Below are 26,576 nucleotides of genomic sequence, written 5' to 3' on the forward strand. Positions count from 1 at the left end.
AAAAGAAAAATGTACGATATCTCAAAACTTTTCCCAAATCTGTACATTTTCCTAGATTCAAAACACAATAAGCGGCACACTGTTAGTACTTACTGGAATTCAAGATATACTTCCTCTAGTTGGGACTGGAGACAACAAGGACTGAAGAAATTATTGTAATTGACTATCATAGCATGGAAGTTATAAAGTTATTAAATTGTTTCATTTGTTGATATGTCATGGGGCAATTTGGTCCCATAGAAAGATCCTAAGTGGAAGTTAAAAACTGGTTGTGTCACAACGTAAATCTATAGATTCAATTCAATCCCAAATAAAATCCCAGAAAGTTATTTTGTGTATATGAACTGATTCTAAAATTTATATGGAAAGGGAAAAGACTCAAAGTAACCAACGTATTCTTGAAAGAGAAGAACAAAGTTGGACAAATGAAACAACCAGACTTCAGGACTTACTATAAAGCTGCAGTAATCAAGACTGCATAATGTTGGCAAAAGAACAGACACAGCAGATCAATGAAACAGAATAGACGGCCCAGAAGAAGGCCCACATATGTATAGTCAACTGATCTTTGACTTAAAAGGAAAAGCAATACAATGGAGCAAAGACAGCCTTTCCAACAAATGGCGATGGAACGACTGGATATCTACATGCAAAAAAATAAATCTAGACACAGTCTTTATACTATTCACAAAAATTAACTCAAAATGGATGGATCATAGACCTAAATGTAAAATGCAAAACTCTAAAACTCCTAAATAGGAAAAAAATCTGGATAACTCTGGGTTTCACAATGACTATTTTAGATACAACACCAAAGACACGATCTGTGAAATAAAGAATTGATAAGCTAGATTTCATTAAAATTAAAATTTCTATTCTGCAAAATACACTATAAAGATATGAAAAGACAATCCACAGACTGGAAGAATATATTTATAAAATATGTATCTCCCATCCAAGTACTAACAAAGCCTGACCCTGCTTAGCTTCTGAAATCAGACAAGATGGGGTGTATTCAGGGTGGTATGATATGTATCTCATAAAGGATTGTTATCTACAACATGAAAAGAATTCTTAAAACTCAACAATAAGAAAATATTATAACCTGATTTAAAAATAGGCCAAGGACTTTAAGTCACGTCATCAAAGAAGATATACAGATGGCAAATAAGCATATGAAAGGGGCTCTATATTATATGTCATTGGGGAAATGCACATTAAGAACAACAGTGACATACCACTATATAATAGAATGACCAAAACCCAGAACACTGACAACACCAAATGATGATGAGGATGTGGAGCAACCGGAAGTCTCATTCATTGCTGGTAGGAATGAAAAATAGTACAGCCACTTTGGAATACAGTTTGGCAGTTTCTTACAAAACTAAACACATATACGATCCAGTAATTGCACTGGTTGTTATCTATGCAAAGGAACTGAAAACTTATGCTCACATGAAAACCTACATACAGATGTTTATAGTAACTTTATTCATGATTGCCAGCACTTGGAAGAAATTAATATGCCCATTAGTAGGTGAATGGATAAACTATGGTACATCCAGGCAGTGAAATATTATTCAATGCTAAAAAGAAATGAAACATCAAATCATGAAAAAACATGCAGGAAACTGAAATGCATATTACTAAGTGAAAGAAGCCAATCTAAAAAGATGGCCTTCTAAACACTGTATGTAGCTATACACATTGTACGATTCCAACTGTTTGACATTCTGAAAAAGCAAAGTCATGAAGACAGCAAAAAGTCACTGGTTGCAAGGGGTTAGGATGGAGAGAGGGATGAACAGCAAGTACACAGGATTTTCAAGGCAGTAAAACTACTTTGTATAATACAATAATGCTAAATACATATCATTATACATTTGTTCCAACCCACAGGAGGCACAATACCAAGAGTGAACCTCAATGTAAACTATGATGCTGGAGTAATAGTATGTCAAAGTTGGCTTATCATATGCAACAGATACACAATTCTGGTAGGGGATACTGATGATAGGGGAGGCTCTGCATATGTGAAGGCAAGGGATATATGAGATATCTCTGTACTCCCCATCAGTTTTACTACGAAACTAAAATTACTCTAAAAATGTCTATTAAACAATAAATTAAAAGAAAATTGGTTCTGTCCCAGCATTTCCACAAATAGCTTGCATACCCTGGGCAAGTCACACAACCATCCTGAGCTTCAGTTTCTGCCTATTCTAAAAATAATAAATGTAAAAGGAAGGAATTGAACAGGGTATCATAATAATTATTATTATAGCCAATGCTTAAGTGCTTCCTATATGCCAGGAACTGTTCTAAGTACTTTTTATTTCTTAACTCTTTAAAGTATAATAATTACCCAATGATGTAGAAAATATTTTGAGTCTCACTTTCAAGATGAAGAAACAGAGAGATTAAGTGACTTGCCTGAGATCACATAGCATAATAATAATAACAGGAGGAGGAGATCCAAGATGGCCTAATAGGAACAGCTCTGGAGTGCAGTTCCCAGCGAGAACGCAGAGGGCAAGTGATAACCGCATTTCCAAATGAGCTTTTACTGCCCTAAGACCAGGAGATTCCCGGGCTGAAAAGCCCACAAGTTTGCACCACAGCTGTTTCAGCCAGGCTGTGGGTCTCCGCACAAAAACTCACACAAATCTGGGTGACTGTTTCAACTGGTGCCCTGGGATACAGAGTCACTCATTCAACTGAAAAAAAGGGGGCTGAAACAGGGAGCCAGGTGATCTGGCTCAGTTAGTCCCATCCCCGATAAAGACCAGCAATCTACGCTCTGGATTGAGTTCTACAGCAAGTGCAGCTGGACCTGGGACAGTCCAGCTGAGTGGGGGAAAGGGTGTCAGCCATTACCGAGGCAGTCCACCACTACTGAGTCAGTCCACCATTACCGAGGCAGTCCACTATTAATGAGGCAGACCACCATAACTGAGGCAGTTCTAAATGTACCTCTGTAAACAAAACCACAAGGAAGTTCACACAGCAGCTGGGCAGAGCCCACAGCAGCTCAGCAATGCCTCTGCTGGTAGACTGTCACTAGACTACCTCCTTGCTGGGCAGGGCATCTCTAAAAAAAAGGCAGCAGTACATCAAGAACTTATAAATAAAGCCCCACCTTCCCAGGACAGAGCACCTGGGAAAAAAGGCAGTTAAGAGTTCCACTGGAGCAGACTTAAACGTACCTGCCCAGCAGCTCTAAACGTAACAATGGAATTCCCAGCTCAGCACTTGAGCTCCTATAAGGGACAGACTGTCTCCTCAAGCAGCTCCCCAACCCCTCATAAAGAGGGAGCTCAGCTGACATCTGGTGGGTAACCTTCTGGGACAAAGGGTACCAGAAGTGTAGACAACAGATGTGGGTACCTCTGGGACACCTCATAAAGGAGATCTCAGGCTGATATCTGGTGGGTACCCTTCTGGGATGAAGATAACAGATGAAGAAACCAGCAGCATCCCCTTACTGTTCTGCAGCTGCTGCAGGTGATCCCCAGGCAAGCAGGGTCTGGAGTCAACCTCCAGCGGTCTTATAGCAGAGGGGCCTGACAGTTAGAAGGAAAACTAAAAAACAGAAAGAAATAACTTCAACATCAACAAAAAGGACGTCCACTCAGAGACCCCATGCGAAAGTCACCAACTACAAAGACCACAGGTAGATAAATCCACAAAGATGGGAAGAAACTGGCACAAAAAGGAGGAAAACAACCAAAACCATCATGCCTCTCCTCCTCTAAGAAACCACAACTCCTCACCAGCAAGGGAACAAAGCTGGATGGAGAATGAGTCTGATGAATTGACAGAAACAGACTACAAAAGGTGCTAAAAGAAACTTCTCTGAGCTAAAAGAACATGTTCTAACCCAATGCAAAGAAACTAAGAACCTTGAAAAAAGGTTAGATGAAATGCTAACGAGAATAAACACCGTAGAGAAGAATATAAATGACTTGATGGAGCTGAAAAACACAACATGAGAACTTCACAAAGCATACACAAGTTCCAATACCCGAATCAACCAAGAAGAAAGGATATCAGAGATTAAAGATCAACTCAATGAAATAAGATGAGAAGGCAAGATTAGAGAAAAAAGAGTACAAAGAAATAGAACAAAGCCTTCAAGAAATATGGGATTATGTGAAAAGGCCTAATCTACATTTGATAGCTGTACCTGAATGTGACGGAGAGAATGAATCCAAGCTGGAAAACACTCTTCAGGATATTATACAGGAGAACTGCCCCAACCTAGCAAGGCAGGCCAACATTCAAGTCCAAGATATACAGACAACACCACAAAGATATTCCTCAAGAAGAGCAACCCCAAGGCACATAATCCTCAGATTCACCAGGGTTGAAATGAAGAAAAAAATGCTAAGGGCAGCCAGAGAGAAAGGTTGGGTTACCCACAAAGGGAAGCCCATCAGACTCACAGCAGGTCTCTCAGCAGAAACCCAAGCCAGAAGAGAGTGGGGGCCAATATTCAACATCCTTAAAGAAACGAACTTTCAACCTAGAATTTTGTATCCAGCCAAACTAAGCTCCATAAGTGAAGGAGAAATAAAATCCTTTATTTATTTTATTTACAAAGATTTTGTCACCACCAGGCCTGTCTTACAAGAGTTCCTGAAAGAAGCACTAAACATAGAAAGGAACAACGACTACCAGCCACTCCATAAATGCACCAAATGGTGAAGAGCATCAGCACAATGAAGACACTGTGTCAATTAACAGTCAAAACAACTAGCTAGCATCAAAATGGCAATATCAAATTCACACATAACAATATTAACCTTAAATGTAAATGGGCTGAATGCCCCAATCAAAAAACACAGACTGGGAAATTGGATAAAAAGTCAAAACCCATCAGTGTGCTGTATTCAGGAAACCCATCTCATGTGCAAGATCACACATAGACTCAAAATAAAGGGATGGAGGAATATTTATCAAGCAAACGAAGAGCAAATAAAAGCAGGAGTTGCAATCCTAGTCTCTGATAAAATAGGCTTTAAACCAACAAGATCAAAAGAGACAAAGAAGGGAATTACATAATGGTAAAGGGATCAATGCAACAAGAAAAGCAAACTATCCTAACTATATACAAACCCAATATAGAAGCACCCATATACATAAAGCAAATTCTTAACAACCTACAAAGAGACTTAGACTCCCACACAATAATAGTGGGAGACTTTAACACTCCACTGTCAATATTAGATAGATCAATAAGACAGAAAATTAGGATATCCAGGTATTGAACTCAGATCTGGACCAAGCACACCCAATAGACAACTACAGAACTCTCCACCCCAAATCAACATAATATACATTCTTCTCAGTGCCACATCACACCTACTCTAAAACTGACCACATAATTGGAAGTCAATCACTCCTCAGCAAATGCAAAAGAACAGAAATCATAACAAATAGCCTCTCAGTCCACAGTGCAATCAAATTAGAACTCAGGATTAAGAAACTAACTCAGAACTGCACAACGTCATGGAAATTGAACAACTGGCTCTTGAATGTTGACTGAATAAACAATGAAATGAAGGCAGAAATAAAGATGTTCTTCAAAACCAATGAGAATGAATACACAACATACCAGAATCTCTGGGACACATTTAAAGCAGTTTCTAGAGGGAAATTTATAGCAATAAATGCCCACATGAGAAGCAAGGAAAGATCTAAAATCAACACCATATCAACAAAACTGAAAGAACTAGAGAAGCAAGATCAAAAAAACTCAAAAGCTAGCAGAAGACAAGAAATAACTAAGATCAGAGCAGAACTGAAGGAGACAGAGACACAAAAAACCCTTCAAAAAAATCAGTAAATCCAGGAGCTGATTTTTTGAAAAGATCAACAAAATAGACAGATCACTAGCCACATTAATAAAAAGGAAAGGAGGGAAGAATCAAATAGATGCAATAAAAAACAATAAAGGGGATATCACCACCAATTCCACAGAAATATAAACTACTATCAGAGATTAGTATAAACAACTCTATGCACATAAACCAATAAACCTGGAAGAAATGGATAAATTCCTGGATACTTGCACCCTCCCAAACCTAAACCAGGAAGAAGTCAAAGCCTGAATATACCAATAACAAGGGCTGAAGTTGAGGCAGCAATTAATAGTCTACCAACCAAAAAAAGCCCAGGTCCAGATGGGTTCACAGCTGAATTCTACCAGATGTACAGAGGAGCTGGTACCACTCCTTCTGAAACTATTCCAAGGAATACAAAAAGAGGGAATCCTACAAAATCATTTTATAAGACCAACATCATCCTGATACCAAAACCTGGCAGAGACTCAACAACAAAAAAAGAAAACTTCAGGCCAATATCCATGATGAAAATAGATGCAAAGATCTTCAATAAAGTACTGGCAAACTTATTGCAACAGCACATCAAAAAGCTTATCCATCACAATCAAGTAGGCTTCATCCTGGGGATGCAAGGCTGGTTCAACATACACGAGTCTATAAATGGGATCCACCATATAAACAGAACCAAAGACAAAAACCACATGATTATCTCAACTGATGCAGAGAAGGCCTTCAACAAAATTCAACAGCACTTTATGCTAAAAACTCTCAATAAACTATGTATCAACAGAACGTATCTCAAAATAATAAAAGCTATTTACAACAAACCCACAGCCAATATCATACTGAATGGGCAAAAACTGGAAGCATTCCCTTTGAAATCTGGCACTAGACAAGGATGCACTCTCTCACCACTCCTATTTAATACAGCATTGGAAGTTCTAGCCAGAGCAATCAGGTAAGAAAAAGAAACAAAGGGTATTCAACTACGAAAGGTAGAAGTCAAATTGTCTCTATTTGCAGACGACATGATTGTATATTTAGAAGAACCCATCGTCTGAGCCTAAAATCTCCTTAAACCAATAAGCAACTTCAGCAAAGTCTCACGATACGAAAATTAATGTGCAGAAATCACAAGCATTCCTATATACCAATAACAGACTAAAAGAGAGACAAACGAAGAGTGAACTCCCATTCACATTTGCTACAAAGAGAATAAAATACCTAGGAATACAATTAACAAAGGATGTAAAGTACCTCTTCAAGGAGAACTATGAACCACTGCTCAAGAAAATAAGAGAGGACACGAACAGATGGAAAAACATTCCATACTCACGGATATGAAGAATCAGTATCATGAAAATGGCCATACTGCCCAAAGTAATTTATAGATTCAACACTATTCTCATCAAGCTACCTATGGTCCTCTCCACAGAACTGGAAAAAAAAAAAATCCCTTAAACTTCATATGGAACCAAAAGAGAGCCCAACAGCCAAGAGAATTCTAAGAAAAAAGAACAAAGCTGGAGGCATCATGCTACCTGACTTCAAACTATACTACAAGGCTACAGTAATCAGAACAGCACGGTACTGGTACCAAAACAAAGATATAGACCAATGGAACAGAACAGAGGCATTGGAGGCAATACCACACATATACAACCATCTGATCTTTGACAAACCTGACAAAAACAAGCAGTGAGGAAAGGATTCCGTTTAATAAATGGTGTTTGGATAACTGGCTAGCCATGTGCAGAAAAGAGAAACTGGACCCCTTCCTGACACCTTACACTAAAATTAACTCCAGATGGATTAAAGATTTAAACGTAAGACCTAACACCATAAAAACCCTAGAAGACAACCCAGGCAAAATCATTCAGGACATAGGCATAGACAAGGACTCCATGACTAAATCACCAAAAGCATTGGCAACAAAAGCCAAAATAGACAAATGGGATCTAATTAATCTCCAGAACTTCTGCACAGCAAAAGAAACAATCATTAGAGTGAACCGGCAACCAACAGAAAGGGAAAAAAATTTTACAATCTACCCATCTGACAAGCAGCTAACATCCAGAATCTATTAAGAACTAAAACAGATTTACAAGAAAAACAAACAAACAAACCCATTCAAAAGTGGGCAAAGGACACGAACAGACACTTTTCAAAAGAAGACATATATGAGGCCAACAAACATATGAAAAAATGCTCATCATCATTGGTCATTAGAGAAATGCAAATCAAAAACACAGTGAGATACCATCTCATGCCAGTTAGAATGGTAATCATTAAAAAATCTGGAGACAACAGATGCTGAAGAGGATATGGAAAAATAGTAGCACTTTTACACTGTTGGTGGGAGTGTAAATTAGTCCAACCATTGTGGAAAACAGTGTGGCGATTCCTCAAGGACATAGAAATAGAAATTCCATTTGACCCAGCAATCCCATTACTGGGTATATATCCAAAGGATTATAAATCAATCTATTAAAAGGACACATGCACATGAATGTTCATTGCAGCACTGTTTACAATAGCAAATGCCCATTGATGATAGACTGGACAAGGAGAATGTGGCATATATACACCATGGAATACTATGCAGCCATAAAAAACAATGAGTTTGTATCCTTTGTAGGGACATGGATCAATCTGGAAACCATCATTCTCAGCAAACTGACACAAGAATAGAAAATAAAACACTGCATGTTCTCACTCATAGATGGATGCTAAACAATGAGAACAGATGGACACAGGGAAGGGAGAATCACACACTGAGGGCTATTGGGGGGGACTAGGGGAGGGAAGTGGGGGAGAGGGAGTTTGGGGAGCAATAACATGGGGAGAAATGCCACATATAGGTGACGGGAGGATGGGGGCAGCAAACCACCTTGCCATGTATGTACCTATGCAACAATCCTGCATGATCTGCACATGTGCCCTAGAAACTAAAGTACAATAAAAAAAAGTATATATATATATATAATAATAACAGGATTTGAACCCAGACTGTCTAGCTTAGAGATTATGTACTTAATCATTATATCATACATTTTTATCCAATACCTAAAGATAGTTAAAGCCCCATCCAACCATAAGATTCTGTGGTTGTGAGTCAAATCCAATGGGTCATGATTATTTCTTACCCTATTTTGCTTACTAACACAAAATAGTGAAAATTCGTTGTTCAACACCCACAGCTCTCAATACATTTGGTTTAATGGTACAGCAACTCCATCTAAAATACATGCTCTATCATGCATTCTTAAGGGCTGCACAGTTCAAGATTCAAATATCTGATAATAATGCAAATAATTGTTTAAAGAACCAAATAATAAACACAATAAGACAATTCCTATTTTCTGTAGCCTGAGAAAGGAATGAAAAAAGCAAGAATTCAATTATAAAGGATTTGTTTTTTAGACAGAGGCTCCCTCTATTGCCCAGGGTGAAGTGCAGTGGTGTGATCTCAACTCACTGCAACCTTCACCTCCGAATTTTAAGTGATTCTCTTGCCTCAGCCTCCTGAGTAGCTGGGATTACAGGTGAGTGCCATCACGGTCAGCTCATTCTTATATTTTTAGTAGAGAGAGCGTTTCATCATGTTGGCCAGGCTGGTCTCAAACTCCTGATCTCATGACCCACCTGCCTCGGCCTCCCCAAATACTGGGATTACAGACATGAGCCACCACACCTGGCCAAGAAAAGTCTGGGATTAGTGGGTCAAAAGGAGTAAGTGCTACATTAAGTAAATGACTTTGCCACTGAGGGCACCACCATAAAGTTAACTCTATGTGGCCTAATTAGGCAATAATTCTTAACCTTGGTCATCTGTTTTAAAATTGTATCCCATCAGGCTAAAGGAAAACTAACAGAGACTATAGGTAAATCAGTTTACCAATGGTAGGCCAGAAAGACCATCCTTAAATGGGAAGAAATGCATATGTAAATAAAATTCCAATCAATAAATGCAACTTAAAGTATTACATGTAAACTATGTCACTAGAAGTACATTTATTATGACCAGAGGATTTTATATGCCTCCCTTCCCTACTAGATTAAGAGCTCCCTCCTCACCATTGCCATCTTCTTCCCCTCTGCCCTCTAGAACAGAGGCTTTATTTATCAAGCTTTGTTGGTCTAGCATGTGGCAGCACACCTGTAATAGAGTTGAAACTCAAAAAAGTTTTCTTGAATGAATGAATGACGAAACAAAGCAACAGTATATAGGGCTTATAAATCTTGGTTGATTTAATAAGTTAAATTTGAGATATAAGGATGATATAAACAACAGGTAAATAGCGTTTCCAAAAAATGTATTAAGTCACATATTAAACATATCCTTATCTTAAGATCTTATGACAAACAAAAATAGTTAAACAGAAAAAGTAATCTTCAACTTTTCTGTATGTTTCAAAGAATTTCACAATTAAAAGTTGGATAAGGCTGGATGTGGTGGCTCATGCCTGTAATCTCAGCACTTTGAGAGGCCAAGGTACAAGGGTCACTTGAGTCTAGGAGTTTGAGACCAGCCTGGGCAATATACTGAGACCGCATCTCTATAAAAAATCAGCCCTGTGTGGTGGTATGCACCTGTAGTCCTAGCTACTTGGGAGGATGAGGCAAGGGGATTGCTAGCACACAGGAGGTCAAGGCTGCAGTGATCTATGGTTGCACCACTGCACTCCAATGGGTGACAGAGTGAGACTGTGTCAAATAAATAACAAGTTTGATAAAAAAGGTATTTACCTCTCAGTCAGAATGGAAATTATTAAAAAGTCAAGAAACAGTAGATGCTGGTGAGTCTGTGGAGAAAAAGGGACACTTTTACACTGTTGGTGAGAATGTAAATTAGTTCAACCATTGTGGAAGACAGTGTGGTGATTCCTCAAGGATATGGAACCAGAAATGCCATCTGACCGCACTATTCCATTACTGGATATATACTGAAAGGAATTCTATTCTAAAGATACATGCACACATATGTTATTACAGCACAATTTACAACAGCAAAGACATAGAACCAACCCAAATGCCCATCAATGATAGACTGGATAAAGAAAATAATGTACATATACACCATGGAATATTATCCATCCATAAAAAAAAAGTGAAATCATGTCCTTTGAAGGGATGTGGATGAAGCTGGAAGATATCATCCTCGGCAAACTAACATAGGAATACAAAATCAAACACCACATGTTCTCATTCATAAGTGGAAGTTGAACAATGAGAACACATGGACACAGGAAAGGGAACAACACACACTAGGGCTGTCAGAGGCTGGGGGGCTAGGGGAGGGAGAGCATCAGGACAGACAGCTAATGCATGTGGGGCTTGAAACCTAGATGACTGGTTGATAGATGCAGCAAACCATGATGGTACATGTATACCTATGTAACAAACCTAGACGTTCTGTGCATGTATCCCAGAACTTAAAATATATATATATTCCCATACAACTAGCAGAATTTCAATAAACATTTCTGAGAAGAAAATTCAGCTTACCTTCACATTTCATTTATCTATTATTTCTTTTATATCTACAGTATTAAGTGTTCAAGTAAAAGCCTGAAGTTGGCTTTAGAGTACTTCATAGGAATGGAATTGTCTTCTTTGAGGAAAACATATTGATAAGCTGTTGGGGTCAGAGAGTGAGGTATGAATGATACTTGTGGGGTTAAACTGTGCTACATAAAAAATGAGTAACAATTTGAAGGCAGGGGAGTACAGAAATGAGAGGGAGGAGAAAGATAAGTGAGTAGTGGGAATTTCCCAATGTAAACGTGGCCAGATTTCTTTTAAGCTATGCCTAATAATAAATTCTATGAAGTTTATGTTTTGTGATGCAAATAATCTCCTTCTCTCCAAACTTTCAGGAAAGGATAATGTATATTCTATAGTCTTATATAGTAGTAGAATGAAGAATCAAAGAATGAAAAAGATGAAGTTATTGCCTCACATTCACCTATATACTGTATCCTGTATAATCATGGCAGTTTCCTAATAGGAGAGAAAATATTCCCAGAGTTCTTTGGAGTGACTGGTGGCCAAATGAACAGTGGCCAGTGAATAGTAAATAGCAAATAGTAGAAAATCAAAAGTATCTTTAAATGACTCAGACATGGATATGATTCATTCACCCTTTTTTTCACAATTATGAAGGAGAAATATGACCATGGGGAAAAGTGGTATGGAGTTTAATATCTGAATGACAAGATTATTATGCTATTATAGCTGTTGTTACTACTCCTATAAGCTGTTCTTAAATGATATGATTATCTTTAGAAATTTTGAAGAAGAGGATAATTTTGTGACACAATAAATGCTAAATCAATGGATTAAAAAACATAAAAATGTTGCTTGTAATATCTCCCTGGCTCCAGAACAATGTATTAGACACATATATCACACGAACTCTTCCTACTCCCTGCTCAATCCTCTCTACTAAACAATCTACAACAATGCCAGTACCTATCATCCAAGTTTCCATATCTATATGATTTACTTATATGTACAGTTTATATTCAACACAAAAGGAAAGAGAAACTAAAGAGTGTATTCTATAGGAAAAATAAAAGTCAATAGAATACATAAAAGATACAACTTAATTGCCATAGATGTTTGTCAAGCAGATTGGTGAGAACCTAACTGTTTTGCCTGGTGAGTCTATACTCAAAAATTGGATAGTCTTCACATCTTTCCAAGATACAAAAGTTGCTACTATTAATAAGAATGTTTTCTTTTATATTTCTTTTTTTTGAGTCGGAGTCTCTCTGTCATGCAGTCTGGATTGCAGTGGCGTGATCTCGGCTCACTGCAACCTCCGACTCCCAGGCTCCAGCGATTCTTCTGCCTCAGCCTTCTGAGCAGCTGGGACTACAGGCTCATGAAATCACGTCCAGCTAATTCTTGTATTTTAGTAGAGAAGGGGTTTCACCACATTGGCCAGGATGGTCTGATCTCCTGACCTCGTGATTCACCCGCCTCAGCCTCCCAAAGTGCTGGGATTACAGGCTTAAGCCATCACACCCAGCCAAGAATCCTTTCTTAAAATAAAAGTTATCTCTACTACATGTGTCAGAAATTGAGCCCAACATACACTTTCTCATTTAATCCCCCCAATAGCATTATAATAAATCTCATTTTGAGAGTATACATAAACAAAAAGAGGTCCAAAGGCACATACCTAATAAGTAGCAAAGGTTGAACCTAACATCTATCCAAATGGAATGTATGAGGAATAGAAGAAAGGGCTTTATAAAATTACTCCAAAAATTATCTAGAATAATGGTGATATTAGGCACACACACACACACAAACAAGACTAAGGTGTACATTAAGGTGTACAGAAAGGATATATGTTCCCTAGATAATTTCAAAGCTTAAATTTTACATTTGTTGAGGAAAAGTATATTACGTATCCCAAAATAAAATTTAAAGAAAGAATAATGGAAAAGACTAGTATATTAAAAAATAACTTTCAAAAGCAATGAAAGAAACATACCATGAACCAGTTTGATTAAAGAGTTGGAAACATTAGGCCAGGCGTGGTGGCTCATGCCTGTAATCCTAGCACTTTGGGAGGCTGAGGAGGGCAGATCACCTGAGGTCAGAAGTTCTAGACCAGCCTGGCCAACATGGCGAAACCCAATCTCTACTAAAAATGAAAAACAATTAGCGCACGTGGTGGTGCATGCCTGTAGTCCCAGGTACTCAGGAGGCTGAAGCAAAAGAATTGCTTGAATCTGGGAGGCAGAGGTTGTAGTGAGCCAAGATTAAGCCACTCCACTCCAGGCTGGGGGACAGAATGGTACTCCAACTCAAAAAAAAAAAAAAAANTGTGATGGCATCCTGCTAAGTCCTGTGAGGCAACAGACCACAAGCATGATTCAAAATGGTAGAAATGATATCTTTTATTTTTAAGAAAAATCACTTCACTGCAATAAGCTGTAGGCTTATAGCCATAAATTTTAAAAATCGTGTAAGTTCCTATCAGAATTTTTTATAAAATAATTTACATAAAACCTCTATCTTCTTCATTTCTATCAATAAATACAAAAAATTACTTTATGGTATATACATTCAAAATGTATGTCAGATATTTTTTGTAGGATTCTTATAAAATGAAAATTTGAAAGAATTACACTAAATTTTATTTTTTACTTATATCAGGTATTTCAAAATTATAATTTACTTAATTTTGACTAGTTTATCAGTTTATATCTCAATGAAGAGAATTCTATATAAAACAAATCTGGCCAGGTGTGGTGGCTCACACCTGTAATCCCAGCACTTTGGGATGCCAAGGCAGGTAGATCACTTGAGGTGAAGAGTTTGAGACCAGCCTGGTCAACATGGTGAAACCCCATCTCTACTAAAAATACAAAAATTAGCCAGGAAGGCATGGTGGCACGCACCTGTAATCCCACCTACCCAGGAGGCTGAGGCAGGAGAATTACGTGAACCTGGGAGGCGGAGGTTGCAGTGGGCCAAGCATGGGCCACTACACTCCAGCCTGGGCCACAGAATGGGATTCCATTAAAATTAAATTTTAAATTAAAAATAAGAAAACAAATCTTCCTTCATGTTAAATATCTACACAATTGAATGGATTGAATTTACTTATGACTAAATACGATGTACTACTCTATTTCAAACTGATGACACTTTACCACTGAAAATGTAATAATTGGATCTTCCACAACACAAATAATACTCCCAACATCATTTAAACCTATGTGAAACAAGAACATAAACAGTATCTCACCAGTTGAGAAAACAGTTTTATTAGTAATCAATAAGAACACTGCCCATAATGAAATCTGTATTTATTATAAAAGGAGCTATGAAAGAGATAAATCATTACAGATTTTATTTTAATAATTAAATGGTCTGGGACTCCAATACATACCTCTCATGATGTTTTATCTGATGGTCAAAAATGGAAGCAAACTGCAAACCAGTATAAGCTAATAGCTTAATAAAATTCATGTAACTTTTGCCTAAAGTAATTACAATTCTCTACCTAATATTTTTCACCAATAAAATGCACTTAGTTCAATATCCACTCGGTAATTAACTTGTACTTTAGCAGTTTAATCAGATGTTGAAAAATATGTTTACAATAAAATGATATTACAGAATATTTGATAACATAAATCATTAGATAATTAAATTCTGAAGTTTTCCAGGTACTACATTTTTATTTTACTATTACTATTATTCTAAGTTGCCTAAATAAGTCTATAGAAATAAATAATAAATTAGAGAAGTTTTAGATAATGGTGACAGTCAGAATATTTACAGCTCAGCTGGGCACAGTGGCTAACGCCTGCGATCCCAGCACTTTGAGAGGTGGAGGCGGAGGTAGGCAGATCAAGAGGTCAAGAGATTGAGACCATCCTGGCCAACATGGTGAAACCCCGTCTCTACTAAAAATACAAAAATTAGCTGGCGATGGTGGAATGTTCCTGTAATCCCAGCTACGCAGGAGGCTGAGGCAGGAGAAGGAGAATCACTTGAACTTGGGAAACAAGTTGCAGTGAGCCGAGATCGTGCCACTGCATTCCAGCAAGGCAACAGAGGCAGACTCCATCTCAAAAAAAAAAAAAAAAAAAAAAAAAAAAAAAATATTGTAGCTCATAAGGCATGGGCACAGAAGAAATGTTACCATGACTAATCAAAACAGATGTTGGCTGTCTAATAAAGTGTGTATTCCCTGAATATCAACCCTAGCTTTAGGTAACAAATCAAAATCCATCCCTTAAAACAAATTAAGAAAATTGAATATGCAGTTTTACTACTGAGTAAGGGCTACTCTCAAGAAAGTGATTCTCCACTTATTAAAAACTATACCCGCCATCAGTTAAAATATTTAAAACTCTACACAGATCACTGTCTGTTAGTTCTCAACTCCATTCCTATCTAAAATTTTAGATTCTTACTGAAATGTTAAGGTTCTTCCATATTTGGATGAGTACTTTCTATTTCATTCTTTGTGCTTAGATTTACCTTTCATTTTTTAATTTACATAGTATTTATATATATATATATAAATATATAAAATATATATATATTATATATATTATAACTATATGTAATATATATATTATAAATATATATATTTATAATATATATATATTTATGGGGTATATGTGATATTTTTTTACATGCATAAAATGTGTAATGACAAAGTCAGGGTATTTAGGTTATCCATCACCTCGAGTATTTATTTCTATGTGTTTTCTTAGTACTCTTTTCTAGGTATTTTGCAATATAGAATATTCTTATTAACTATAGTCATTTTACTCTGCTACTGAACATTAGGACTTCTTTTAACTAACTGAATGTTTATATCCATTAACCACCCTCTCTTCATCCTCTCCCAACTCACTTGCCCTCCCAGCCTCTGTTATCTATCATTCTACCTTCTGCCTCCATGAGATCAAACATTTTAGCTCCAACATATGAGTGAGAACATAAGATATTTGTATTTCTGTGCTTGGCTTATTTCACTTAACATAATTACCTCCAGTTCCATTCACGTTGCTGCAAATGACATTTCCTTCTGTCTTATGGCCAAATAGTATCCCATTGCGAGTATATGTGCCACATTTTCTTTACCCATTCATCCAACTGATGAACACTTAGGTTTAATTCCGTATCTTTGCTACTATGAATAGCGCTGCAGTAAACATAGACATGCAGGTGTTCCTTTGATATACTTATTTCTTTTTGAGGGGGATACTCAATAGAGAGATTGCAGGATGATCCGTTTTTCATTATTTGAGAAATGTCCATACTGTTTTTCATAGTGGCTGTACTAACATACATTCCCATCAACGGTGTATAAGAGTTCCCTTTTCTCTACATCTTTGCCAGTATCTCTTATTTTCTGTCTTTTTAATAATGGCCACTCTTGCTGAGGTAGGATGTTATCTCATTGGGGGTTTTCATTCGCATTTCCCTGATGATTAGTGATGTTTAGTATTTTTTTCCTATACCTATTTGGCCATTTGTATGTCTTCTTTTGAGAATGTCTATTCATGTCCTTTGTCCACTTTTAAACACAATTAATTGTTTTCACTGTTGAGTTGTTTGAGTTCCTTATATATTCTGGGTATTAGTACCTTTTGCAAATACTTTCTGCTACATTGAAAAGGTTTAATAATAATAAAAAAACACAATGATGTCCTACAGCAGTTATATGTCTTTTGACTTCAATTTATTCACTAAAATAGTCTGCATATAAATGATGGGTGAATTCCCCTTCCAGGAACTCTTCTATGGCAGAAGTTAAAAACTACAATTCTCAGACTGTTTTGCCAGAATACGAAGCATTGGTATAAGATCCAAGGCAAAGATAGACTTCTTTTCACCTCCTGCTTTTGGCACTGACAATCTCAGCAATGGTACTCCAATGGGCTCTGCAGGACAGAACTCTTGTGATCTGGCCTCTGGACTGCTGATTTCAAGTGCAGAACAACAGCAGCCACCCCAAGTGACTGGAAGCTCCAGCAGCTGTGACACATGCCCCAGAATTCGGGAAACTACAGATTATCCTAGATTCTTGAAGTGTCTGTAGGAGTGTGGGCACCTGGCTTCCTACAACGCAGTGAGATTGGTGATTCCAACAGCCACAGCAAAATATGGAAGCAGAAGCAGCATAATACTTATAAGCTCTGGATAACAAAATTTTCCCTTGCTTTCTGCAGGAATTCATTACTAAATAATATTGCCACCTTCTTTTTGCTCCACCAGACTTTCCAACATGTTTGTAATCAATTCCCTGGATCAAAGTTCCTCTGTCCTGAGTCACTTCTGTTTGTCTGGGCATTGATTGATACAAGCCCATATTCAAATATATGAATAATTATTTGTAATATACATACATTACTACAATACATACATTACAGAACATGCAGCATGAGACATTTTTAAAGATTGAGGTAAACAAGGAGTAAACATTCTAAATTTGGAGCTCTTACTGAAGAGCAAACTGCTTTTGATGCTCTAACTGAAAAACATTAAAACAAAAATTTGAGTAAATGTGTGTCATTCTCTATGTATTGGCTTGGTTTTGTACTTTGTAAAACAGTCATCTGAAAATACAGTACTATGTTCAGGTTACTTAGATATAATGGTTGTCATGGGTGCGGAGTAGGGGTGGTGGTAAGTTGAGGGAGAAAGCCTCACAAAATACTAAATCTAAATCAATGAAGAACATCAATGGCTGGGTTTACTACATCACAATACTCAATTTTCAATATTAACTGCCAATTATGTAAAATACTTTGTTGAAATTTAGCTAGTAAATTTCCATCTTCACAGATATAATAAGTCATTCCTATAAAGAGGTGTAGCATTTTATTTTTTAACAAAAGGATTTTACAATCAATTTAAAGGTTGCATTTGAAAGATCTTAAAGTTATAAAATTATGTTGCAAGTTTAAAAAATATGCCAATATATTTTTGTACAGTTTTTAATGTACACAGAAACTAGTTTAACAATTACATTGGTTTTGCCAACAAAATCACATTGTAATGAAAAGAATTACAAACATTCATTCTGAAATGTTTTCTCCATAACCATAGGTCATTCAAAAAGCAGTTACCCTCTCACTCATTATTGGTACTACTACTTCAAAAAGACAGATCGAATATGTTATTTTTCAAAAATATATGTTAGGGAGCATAGTATTGACAGTCATCTGTCATCACAGAAATGGTGAGCAAAATTAGAACCCATGTTATTCTGTAAAAGAAAACTGCATAACTGCCATAAATTTCTTATTACTTCTCAATACTCTATCTCTGGATAACCAGTGAACCTCAAGTGGTGCAAATGATACTCATGGCCCATTCTCCATCTTATTACAAAGTATCATAAAGATTCCACTAAAATTTTAGAATTCTTTCACATTTGGTAATATATTTTTGATATTTTAAAGCTTTAACTTAAAAAATGAAAACAAATGATGTCCTACAGCACTTGTGTATACTTTTGACTTCAATTTATTTGCTAAAATAGATTGTCTATAAATGAGTGAATGAATTTCATGTTTAGAAGTAGTTCTGTAACCTGACCCAGCAAGCTTTTTTCTATTCCATTCAAACCAACCGTTCCAAAATTCTAAACTACATAACTTTAGATAACATAGACGTTAGAGAACACACTGTTTTACTAGGAGAGTATTTTGCTGTTTAGCAGCAATCTTCTCCACTAATTCTCTTAGTTATTTGAAACAACACAGTTCTTCCAATTATATCAATTGAGCCTAGCAAATATCATTGGATAAAATGTTAGAAATATTGGTACTTTCATTTAATTATATAGTAAACATTCCACACCGCATAATTTGTTCAAATACTTGTTTTTGCAAATCTTCAGCAATGTTTTCTATATATATTCTAGCAATATCTGCTGACAAATGTGATGTTGTTTGTTGCCATATTATTTTTCATAATTTCAGCCACTATTGTTCTTAAGAAAGAACAGTGCTTCCGATGGTAAATAAGTTTGTATTTTAATATTTTTAAATTCCCAAAGTCTTCTAATTATTAATGATTTTGTAAAGTCTATACTGAGTGTCATGTGACATTAAACACTGCTTGATTCACGATCTAGATAGTTAGATTTTAATGCCTTATCAATGAAATGGTCTTCTGCCATTGCACGCCATACACTAAGAAAGACATTCTTTTTCAATGAATATAAATTCACATTTCAAATAGACTTCTTGATTATTATTTTTGGTTGATCGATTTTCAAACATTACTAAATCATCATTGTTCTTACTTTATAATGTAGTTTACAAAACGTCCATGTTCTAGGGATGTTCTTGTTCAAATGGGCTTGAGTTATTAGTATTATATTTGCTATGCTTTTTTTCAGTCAGTTGTCTGTTTTCTAAGAGTTAGTTTAGTTTAACTAATCTGTCACTAATCTGTGACTCTTCATAACAAGGCACAGATAAAATTTAGTAGCTCCAACTCTTAAACAAATTCCACTCTCTCCCATCAGGATGCTCTGTTGAAGTTGCAATGCATGTAAATAATGCTCTGATATCGCCCAGCTCTATCTGGGTGTATTGATCATAGTAATTTTAACTTCTTTGATTTTTTAAATAAAAAAACACAAATAACAATTTTGATTTATTCTCAAACCCTAATGCATCATCTTGCATATTTCTCAGAATGCATGGACTATTTTTGAGGCCACTATTCTACAGTATGGGCTTTGGACTCAGATTTGAAAAATATTTTTTGCTATGTACACTTAAGCAGGTTACTTATCCATGAGTCTCATATAGCTCAGCTATAAAATGAGAATAGCTATATCACAGAACTGTTTGATGATTACATGAGATAATAAGATATAACATTTAGTGTGAATATACAAAGTGCAAGGCTCTAGTCACAGCACACGAAATTTATTAATTTTTGAGTACGGTGTCTACACACGATGAGAATTTGATAAATATTACTTTTCTTCCCCAGGAGAGAGAGAGAGAGAGAGAGAGCGCAAGGGATTAATTGTGCAAAATAAGCAATATTTATTAGGGCAAATAAAGTTGTTTGTTTATATGCCTATCTCTTCCACAAAACCTCAAGGCTCCTAGTCATGTTGCAGTCATGCATGTATCTTAATAGAATGCAAGTACAAAGCTTTGAATATGTTAAGATGTTCAACAATTAAATAAATGTTGTTAAGTAAATATACATAGGGTGACACCATAGCTTGCTGTTTATTAACTGTAAAAATTACAGCAAATCCAGCATTGACAGGATGTTTAATTAACTCCACAAACATTGCAAAACATGCTATTGTTTTTATCAAATTCTATTATATCATTGCAGAAAGGGTAACACTCTCCAGAGCTTTTCAAAATACAAAACTCTTTGATTTGTACAAACAGATGGGACATAAGGTATGGATAATGCAAAAATAATTTGTTTTGATTTTGAAATGTGTTTTCATATTCATATTTAAGCATTGACATACCTAATATTCTATAAGAATAAACGTACCTTTTTTTTTTTTTTTTTGAGACAGAGTTTCATTCTTGTTACCCAGGCTGGAGTGCAATGGCGCGATCTCGGCTCACTGCAACCTCCGCCTCCTGGGTTCAGGCAATTCTCCTGCCTCAGCCTCCTGAGTAGCTGGGATTACAGGCACGCACCACCATGCCCAGCTAATGTTTTTGTATTTTTAGTAGAGACGGGGTTTCACCGTGTTGACCAGGATGGTCTCGATCTCTTGACCTCGTGATCCACCCGCCTCGGCCTCCCAAAGTGCTGGGATTACAGGCTTGAGCCACCGCGCCCGGCCTAAGAACAAACGTACCTTGAACAACAAAACTAGAGTATGAAAATCTGAGTTAGAAAAAATTTGAACACAAATTCATTTCTCTTATCTTTTTTCTTAACATCTCTGTGTAACCTATACTACTTTGATTACTCCAACTACCTAGAGCTCACCTTTTCCCAGACCTTATCAGTTTATCTAAATGTTGGTTTTCACAGGGATATTTTCTGTATAAAGTAGGGAATTCTCATCAATAAATTTGAAATCAAGGTTGCCTAGGTATTATTAAAAAATCAATAGAAATATATTCTAAAATATGTCATCTGCTTCACTACAATTAGGAATTTTTAATAAATTATTTTATTCCTTTGTGTATTACAAACCATTAATGTCCTCCACAACTCTTTTTTTTTCAGATAAGATACTGGAGGTAGAGAAAAACTAGCTTGTGATATACAGTATTTAGTTATGTAAACCATCTGATATCTCACAAGTTTTCTTGTCAAATTCATAGTGCTCTTAGTTTTTTAAAAGATAAATAAATTATTGTGAAATGTTTAAATAAAGTAATGGAGGAATAATAAATGCAAGGCATCATTGTTCATGGGCCATATACTACATCTCTAGGTGTATGGGAAGCAGAGTACTTTGGTAGAAAGGACGTGGGCTTTAAAGTCAAAGCCTGGATTTGAAAGAATAAAGCCCAGATTTTAAAGAAGGTTCCACATTCACTACTTGTGACCTTAAACAAGTTACCGTTTTTCCAGAATTTCAGTTTCCTCATTAGCAAAGAGAAGGCAAAAGTACTAAATGAGAACATACGTAAAGTGTTTAACCCTTAGCCAACATTTGTTACATAATAATACAATTTCTACCTTTCTTCCCAAACCAGAAATTCTCAAATTTTATTGTATTGTAGATCTCTTCTTTTTTTTTTTTTTGAGACTCACTCTTGACCACCAGGCTGGAGTTCAATCATGTGATCTCGGCTCACTGCAACCTCCGCCTCCCAGGTTCAAATGACTCTCCTGCCTCAGCCTCCCAAATAGCTGGGATTACAGGTGCCTGTCCCCATTCCCGGCTAACTTCCTATTTTTAGAAGAGATAGGGTTTCACCATGTTGGCCAGGATGGGTCTCAAACTGCTGACCTCAGGTGATCTGCCCACCTTGGCTTTCCAAAGTGCTGGGATTATAGGCTTGTGCCACCACGCTTGGCCTGTAGATCTCTTTTCTTATTTTTATTTTTTAGAGATGGAATCTCACTCTATTGGCCAGGCTTGAGTATAGTTGTATGATAATAATGTGCTGCAGGCTCAAACTCCTGTGTTCAAGTGATCCTCCTACCTCAGGCTCTGCAGAGTAGCTGGGACTACAGGTGTGCGCTACTGTGCCTGGCTTGTATTCTAGATCTCTTCTAACTACTAATGATTCACAGCAATAATTGATGCTTCTCTATCACATAACAGTTATAAAATTTCTTCACATAAACTGTTGAATGAAATCCTCACTGTCATACTGTAAAGTAATCAGACTTTAACCTAGGTCATCCAGTGTACTCAACATTCCATCAAGCCTGTTCCCCTCTTTAAAAAAAAAAGTCATCACTAGAACTAACAGTTTTATAGCAAGAAAGCAATATCCAATGATAATAAATATTATTAAAGTATTTGGCCAGGTCCAAATAAGAACATATTCACATTAATATCACTAGTGGTTCTAGGACCTAAAACTTTATTTGGTACAAATATTTTATAACACTTTCCTAAAAAACAGCTTATAAAACAAAAAAAAATACTCAAATGAAAACTTGTAATAGTTATTATGATTGTTTGAGAAGCACAATGACCCTCAAAATTGAGTATATTTTCTAATCTTCAGTAATATGTTAAATTTCCTCATTATAATTTATCCCTTTGAAAACGATATTGAAAAAATAGATAATGTCTAATATATTGGGTGGTCCATTAAAACAAGATCCCTACTTAGTCTAACCAACTCTGTGAGAATAGTTGGTTAATCATTTAGATTATCCTAGGGGCCACCTCTCAAGACCACACTTTAAAAATCATTTTTTTGAGCCCTTACCTTCTCTTGAATCTGTTTCTTACTAATTAGAAGAAAACAGAGCATAAAAGTTAAAGGTATGTGGGTTCTGGATTCAGATTGCTTAAGTTCAAATTTTGGTTTACTATTTTAGATGAATTCTTAACATTATTAACCCTTTGTACTCATCATTAAAATGAGGGAAGTAAAAGGACCTATAATACAGAGTTTTGTGATGATTATATATGAAAATTCAAGTATTGGTAATAAAAGCTGCTAACATTTATTAGGCATTTCACCATATTCAGACACTGTGCAAAGTATTTACATATATTATCTCATTTGATATTCACAAAACCCTATATTATATGTTCTAGATGATAAATGCGAGATCCAAGGTACTACAACTCATACACCAGAACTATGATTTAAATCCAGCACACGAATTCTACAGTACAAACCCTTAGATGCTAGGTGTATGGGAAGCTTAATGCATGGCACATAGAAAGCATTCAATAAATTTTAGCTTGTGTTTATTTGTTTTATCTAATGCCAATTTATTTGAAAGTTCTAAATTGAATATAGTAGTTCTCAAATATTCAATTTCAGGATTCCTTGCTTTTACCCTACTGAACACCATTTAAAAAAAAAATCAGTGGTTGACGGGCTCGAGGAGAGAAGGATAAATAAGTGAAGGACAGATCATTTTTAGGACAGATCATTTTTAGGGTAGAGAAATTACTCTGTATGATTCTTGTAATGGTGAATATATATTATGCATTTATTAAAACCCATAAAATATATAACACCAAAAGTGAATCCTAACATAAACATGTGACAATGATGTATCAACGTAGTTCATCAATCATAACAAATATACCACTATGCTGGAAAATGTTAATAATGGTGGAGGCTACGTATGTGGGGGTAAGAGGTATTTAGAAAATCTCTGTATCTTATGCTCAAATTTTCTGTGAAGCTACAATCGCTCTAAAAAATCAAGCCTATTAAAAAATTTATCATGTAGTTGATCTTGTATAAAGTTTCAACAAATATCAAAGAATGAACATCATACTAACTCTAAGCATAAGCAAGTTAAAAATCAACAGAAAAAAAATTTTTCAGTCAACAGGAGTTATTTTGGAAATACAAACACAAAGTAAAAACTTGAGGGGGATGAAACCATTATGATGAATGTAAGCCAGACAGGGGAAAATTACAGAATGTCTATATGCCTTAATCTAGGAAAGGCAAATTTCTAAAAATGATACCAAATGGTTACAAATTACTAAATGATAAATGGAAGAGAATTTCAGATTATAAGGTTTTAAGAAGTGAAATAATTGTCTTAAGGTGAAATAGTTCACGGGAAAGCTGGGGCTAGAAACTCCTCTCAATCCAGTGTTCTTTCCACTATAACAGATTGACATCATAGAACATGTGACTCAAGGCAGTAAATTAAGTACACTGAAGAAAAAGATAAGAAAAAAGTGACAAAATGTAAAGTCTTTGATTCAGACCCAAGTAGTACAGCTGGTATGACAGAAAATAGCCACAATTTCAAAATGACTTCAACCAGGAAAGAAAGAAAGAGATGGGATTTGAAAGGGAATTAAATTTAAAGAATCAATGGAAAGTGACGACAGGCTTCCTTATTTGGTACTTTCAGGCCTGAGCTTTTGCCATTAAGGTAATAATTCAAAGTGCTTTAATGCCTGGACTGACCACACTAAATAACATAAAATTATAACCTGTTGAGCTAGGTCAGTTTTATAAACTGTGCCTAAAATTTCCTGAATTCAAATCTGATTATAAATATGCAATAAATTCATCTGTTCATTAGGCTAGTATATTTTCTGAGTCCATTTAAAATCTTTTTTTATTGTGGAAACTTCCAAACATACAAAAAGAATACATAAAAATGAATTATTGGCAGGGCATGGTGGCTCACTCCTGTAATTCCAGCACTTTGGGAGGCCGAGGTGGGCGGATCACAAGGTCAGGAGACCGAGACCATCCTGGCCAACATGGTGAACCCTGTATCTACTAAAAATACAAAAAAATTAGCTGGGTGTGGTGGCGCACGCCTGTAGTCCCAGCTACTTGGGAGGCTGAGGCAGGAGAATTGCTTGAACCCACGAGGTGGAGATTGCAGTGAGCCAAGATCACGCCACTGCACTATAACCTGGGTGACAGTGAGAGACTGTCTCAAAAAAATAAATAAATAAAAAATTATCTTGTACACATCATTCAATTTCAATAACTCACATTTTGCCTTTCCTGTTTTACCTATTGCCACTATATACTTTTTTTCTGAAGTAGCTGAACTGATTCAAGATGAAGAAGAAAACTAAAGAATGAAAGAAATATTATCAATCTTATTCATTGAGGCTTGAGCCAGAAAGATTCCAGATTATGAGGCAAAAAGAAGAAAGAAACAAGAGTCAAGGAATCAAGAATAATGAAGTTAAAGTCTATTAGTGAGATGGTCTAGATGCATTACTTGAAAATAAATGGAACCACTGTCTCTGGGGGAGGAGATTTTAACAAATTATTTTCCAATAATTTAAGTCTGACACAGAGAAGAATGGCAGACAAGATTGTAAAGCTTTATTGACATTATAGTTTCTAGAGATGGGTTATCTTCAAGGAACGTAATGATTAATCACATCATGTTCAAATTCCTATAATCACTAACTTACTGTATTCCAATAAGCATCTATACAGAGAAAAGTTTGTGCTATTTATAAAATTTCAACATAACCAAGTCTCAGTTTATTCTTAAAGCTCATTAAATTATGTGAAGGGAAAATGTTACAGAAGGTTTCTTTGGAATGGAATGAAAATAGGTGCCCACAAAAATATTAACAGATAATGGCAAAGTGCTAATGTTTAATGAGAGTCCTAATATTTCTCCTATTTGCTAACCAAATATCTTAAGGGAATATAAATTTGAGAGAGCAGAAGAATCTTTACTGACCTGGAGTGGATGCCATATAGGGAAACGTATCATAGCATGGCATGCAGAACTAGCCTGTAACAGATCATTTGGAAAAAGGAGAAATAATTAGAACTTTATGAAAAATCATACCTCTTTTTCACAGTGATTGGAGTTTCCAGGTAATTTACTGAGTTCTGACCTTTGGATTAATGTGTGTTTGCTTCAAGAATGGGCATTTTATTCTCAAAATAAACTTCAAATGGGAAGTGTATTCTTAAAGTTCATTTTTATTTCCCATGAAGTCTGTTTTCATGTACTTAAGAAAGATCTCCCCATTTTTTAATTTGGAAATTTTAAATTAGAATATAAAGTGACTTTGGTCAAGTTCAGTGCTCTTTTTAAAGTAATATTAATAAAATTGCATATTTCTGG

The 26,576-nt window shown here is 35.9% G+C and overlaps 1 protein-coding gene across 23 annotated transcripts in view; it reads right to left on the minus strand.

Annotated features, from left to right (window-relative positions):
• ZBTB20 (zinc finger and BTB domain containing 20) overlaps positions 1–26,576 on the minus strand; it is an 812,433-nt gene that overhangs the window by 759,677 nt on the left and 26,180 nt on the right. For 16 of the 23 annotated variants that reach the window (XR_005202621.1, XR_005202622.1, XM_037743873.1 and 13 more), the window contains one exon: positions 26,184–26,237. The exons of the other annotated variants lie outside the window; for them this stretch is intronic. The gene's annotated coding sequence lies outside the window, so the exon portion shown is untranslated. The remainder of the gene's footprint in view (positions 1–26,183; positions 26,238–26,576) is intronic. 23 annotated transcript variants of the gene reach the window in all.

Source organism: Cebus imitator, unplaced genomic scaffold (genome assembly GCF_001604975.1).
Source record: "Cebus imitator isolate Cc_AM_T3 unplaced genomic scaffold, Cebus_imitator-1.0 Scaffold157, whole genome shotgun sequence".
NCBI classification, from domain to species: Eukaryota; Metazoa; Chordata; class Mammalia; order Primates; family Cebidae; genus Cebus; species Cebus imitator.